Raw genomic sequence first — 4,915 nt, 5'->3', positions numbered from 1 at the left:
ACAACTTGGACACCGATGCACTGTGAAAAGCGTAAAATGCGCGATGAGGAGCGGAGTCATAGCTGCAGAAAAGAGGACTTCACCGCCGAAGTTTTAACACACCGGGAATTGGATCCAGGAAGTTTAAGTGCGGCACCCACAAAAAGGTTCGTGTCTTGATATCAAGCACTTTCGCGATTTGAATAATGCATTTTGTTCTTATGTTTTTGTTGCTTGTGACTTTAGGATCTCGAGAACCTTAGATCGACGACATACGAATTCAAGGATATGCACGCTCAACTTTATTCGCCATCCAACCTAAGTAGGATGTAGAGTTCAGTTAGTTACAATGTGCTGTTTCGCATACTATATAAAATGGACATTATTATAAAAGTGCTAATTTTCCAGGCCATGGTATATTACGACTGCGGAACAGAGGAAATTTCGAGGTAATCCAAGAAAATCGCCCGGCCAAGCTATCTGTTGCCCATAGTCCCATTCTAACAGAGACAGCACCGAACGCTGTCGTATCGTTGATAAATCATCTCAAGATCTCGCCGCAAGCACATTGAGGCCAAATTCTGCAGGTTAATGCCCCCGAGAAGAGTCCTTTTTGGGACACAGCGTCTGCGCATCAAGGTGAACCTACAATAGCTCGGTCAGATAGTAAACCAGGACTTTTATCCGTTGGATTCTCCGATTGGGCAACTGCGATGATTACTCTCCACAAGATGCTGGAGTGGCGCATCGCCCACTTCGGCACGCCCAATTAGGACTGGTACTAAGGAGGATTTTGTGGTTGGCAGGTCGCTCCTCGAGATGTTTGTGTAATGTGGCAAGAGGACGGATCCACATCGCCCACGGAAACCATCCGGTGAGCTATGATCGGAGATCAGATATCGATCTGGATGACTAACGTGTAAGCGCCAACTATAAACAAGTACTGCGAGCTGCTTGAGAGAGAAACGAAAGTATAAACAAACAACAACACAAAAACAACAGAAAATCAAAAACTGCCACATGAATGTAGCGAAAAGCATTAGCGCCATACTTTAGCTGTTATTTATATAAACCTGTATAGATCTCAATCGAGCTCTGCTAAACTCTATTCCTAATTCCCAAATCCCTTCTAACATCCACTTTACTAGATGACGTCTGGTTGGTTAGTGTGCTCAAAGTTTTGGCTGCCATTTTTTCGCTTTACCATCACTCACTGCCGCCAGATGATATTGCTAATCTAATTTATTTTTAATCACCTTTGTTTTTTTTACACATTCACGGGGCCTTACACCCTTTGGGGCACGAACATATGGAATAGGTTCTTAACTGGATTCATAAAAAGAAATTTTTTACTTTTAACATAGCATAGTAGCATATTAAACATAAAAAGGACAAAAACAAAGCTGCAATATATTTGAACAAAATATTTTATGACCTTTTGTGCAGCGATGCGACAATTTTTCCTATTGTAAGTGAAGAGAGATAACAACTAACACACTCACACATGTGACAAGTTTTTTACATTTATTTGTAATTCTACAATTGCGCATCCAAAAGAAAGAAAAGAATAAGAATGTCTGTCATATTAAAACTGCAGTACGAGAAATACAAAAACCCAAAATGGATTGTTAGAGCTATCTACTGTTGGGTGGGAGAGCGTAATTAGTTGCAGGTCAAAGATGCGATTCCTTGGTGCATGCTGTCGAGCTTTACCGTAAAGATCTGGTGCAGCTGTCGCTTCATGCTTAACTTGCACTGGCGGCCATCAAAGACATATCGCTAATCCTCTAGGTGTCGTCTGCAGGTCATAAAGGACCGAAGTATGCCGAACTGTAAGTTGACTGCTATTCGGCGTATAATAAGAACGGGCTGCCCGAGCTTTCATTTGTTCAATTTCGTCCTGGTCGATTTTGCACGGCCAACAACTAACTTTCTCTGTGAATTTGTGAAACCAAATATGAAAATGTGCGCGGTACTCAGATGTAAGCAAACTGAGGTGAGTCACTGGAAGAGCACCTACAACCACGAGGAGATCGCCCAGAATCTCGAGTGGATGTGATAGTGTGACGCACTGTAAGAGGCCGATGAACGAAGAATGACAGTGGCGGCAAGGCTGCGACTGCGCCAATGCCATGGAGCCAACTCAGACGTGAAGTCGGAACGGAGCCCAAGGTGTTGAGAACCGCAAACTGGTGGAAGACAACTGCTTGCCGAGCATACCACAGTACACATCGAATTGATGTGCAGCGTGAACATATAGTTCGCTCATGGCATGGAGGTCAGTCGTGCGCACATCTGCAGGCGGACGCATCAGCGGAAATTAAAACGGCAAACAATTTTCACACTGAGGAACGGACAGCTTGACTACTGAGTAAACAGGCGGCGTATGGAATGGGGCGCGGTGCTCACGGAAGGAGGGACGTGCAGGCATTGGGCGCAAACATCTTTCAAAACATGTGACTACAAGTGTCGATGGCAAAGACGCCAGGGAAATCTATGTCGATATTCTGGTGGCCCAATCTCCGCCGGATTGCAACGATTTGAACTCTCGCTTGAACTTCTGGTCCACATTGAGCAAAGATCCAGACTCAGCCGGCATGTTCAAGGAGTTCGTGCTGTGTCTCATGAGATTGGCATAGCGATGCTGATATGGTCAGCAAGATGGAGCTCCTCTAAACGAATCCGAGCTTGGGAGTAGCAACTGTCCTGCAAAATGGCGGCGCTGAGATCGGATTCTGCTAAATCAGATAAATCATAATTAATTGTAAAACTATTCTTATTTCATAATACATTAATTACTTAAAATAAAATATATAAGCCAAATAGAAGCGTTGTTTCATTTTAAGGGCAATACAAGTTAAGGGGAAAAAATCTTGACACAACGATCTAGCAATTCACCTCTAACATTATCTGGCTGAATTTTATTTTTATACGATAAGAGAAAGCAAAGCGAACAGTATAAATTCGGGAGAATTAAAGGTGTTACATGAATTTATGTCAAGTTCAGCTAACAATCTAAGTTAGCATAAATATAATATGGATTATAATTGTCCAATTGAAGAAGAAATGCAATAATTATTGATAACAAAATTAAGTTGCAACCGAAAATAAAGGAGCCTCCTCTAGTTTACACGTTGAATTGTAAGGTACAATTAACACTAATCTTTTTTAGGAAATTGAGATTCTTCTGTTGCACAAAGCGGCAGATGTTTCGATTAGGTAATGCCTAAGTCTACGAAGATTATGATAAAGTTTTTTCTGCTGGCCTGTGCAACGTTGTCCAGTCATCCTCTTTTTTCTTATTTTTGTAAGTTATTCTAGGACATGCGTCTGACGTGATGGGCGACACACCAGAGGACTGCAGGAGGCTGAAGTGCAACCTAGATTGGCATCAAAATGCTTTGTCTCTGACGTTTGAACTCGCTGGCTCTTATGTTCTACCAGATTCAGATCAGCATCCAGACCGAACCTAAAAAATATCAGAAACAGTTTTATAGGTTGGTTCGAAAACTATTGTAGCTTATTAACGCATCTCTTCAAAAAAGATCTAATAAACACTAACCTGAGCTAATAACTCTTCTACTATTAAATACATATTGTATGATTTGGTAGCAATTGGGCAATACTGTTAGATACTAAGCTATATTACTATTGAAATTTGAGGTAAGACTGGAGAAATATCTTAATCAACTACATTTGAGGTGATAGATACTGTTAGTGAAGTAGTATCTTACACAATGGCAATAGAAGTATTAGCTATCAGACAGGAGCTGATCGGTATAAGCTGGTAAAAGAAAGTTCCTAGATCTTCAATAGTTGTAAGCTATATAGTAATACAAAGTAATTTTCAATAGTAGCCTTGCGGAAGTTTAACTATTAGGTTAAGTTATACTATTCATCACTCATTTTGTCCATATTCTATAATGTAAATAAGGCATAATTAACTGTACCTTGCATTGCTGAGGACGTCGCTGGTGTAATCCAGCTCAATCCCTCGTGCAGTTCGGTGGCAGGCTCTTGCAAATACTTAAGGGCGACACAACACTCCTCGAAGCGAGCACGTTCCGCATGCGTTCTATAGCTACTTCGGGCGAGGTGGGCGGATGATAGATGATGAGTCGGCGCTGGCACGTGGTCGATTCTCAATGAATTTGTACACTCCTGCAGAGTGTTGTACATGCCCAGCTCCAACGAACCGTTGCGGAACATGTCTCCACAGAAGCAGAACTGTTCGCAAGTAGATACATATTTTAAAGTAAAGACAACTGTTTCACTGCACTTCTCCAATTTTCATTCGATGCCTTACCGTGAACTATAAATAGAGCGCTGCAATTATCTTTCAGCTTCTGTGTGTCTGTAGGTTCGGTGTGAGCCTGAGAGCATCGTGCCAGTGAACGTAAGACTGAAAGGAGCATCTGCCCTCTTTTTGGGATCTTGATACAGTCTGGCCCGCAGCAGATTGACCGCGTTTACATTGCCCAACTTTTCGACGGGTCCGTGATCAGCAGACATCATTCTCAGTACTTTGTGAGAGTGATTTAGGACACGTTTCATTGCACTGCCAATATTTCCTCGTCAGCACGGTAAAGGCTTGTGTCCTGGGCATTACTTGCGTCCACTATTTTGCCTGCTGTTGCTGCTGCAGTTGCCATTAGTCGCTAATCTTGTTTCTGTGCGTTGAAAACGAAAGACAAAAATCCAATTGATTTGCGTTTCCTTTTAAACAAATTTAAACCAATGTGTGCGTCAGTGCAGTTGATAATTGTGATTGAATGCAATGTAGTTGTGATGTTCGTTGAATCCAAGCTCTAGCCACTAATTTTTCCACGATTTTGCGCCGAGTCGACTAAAAAGCGGGAAACTTAATTCAGATGGCGCAATATTCAATGTTATTTATTTGGGTTATTACTGTGTTTTATGGGTGAAAATGGGATGC

The 4,915-nt window shown here is 41.9% G+C and overlaps 1 pseudogene; it reads right to left on the bottom strand.

Annotated features, from left to right (window-relative positions):
* Positions 1-3,291: 3,291 nt before the first annotated feature.
* Positions 3,292-4,491, bottom strand: LOC117573486 (deoxynucleoside kinase-like; annotated as a pseudogene).
* Between the last annotated feature and the right edge of the window lie 424 nt (positions 4,492-4,915).

Source organism: Drosophila albomicans, unplaced genomic scaffold (assembly GCF_009650485.2).
Source record: "Drosophila albomicans strain 15112-1751.03 unplaced genomic scaffold, ASM965048v2 utg000148l_pilon, whole genome shotgun sequence".
NCBI classification, from domain to species: Eukaryota; Metazoa; Arthropoda; class Insecta; order Diptera; family Drosophilidae; genus Drosophila; species Drosophila albomicans.
Note: the sequence above shows the minus strand (reverse complement) of the source record. Positions and strands in the feature narration are given on the sequence as shown.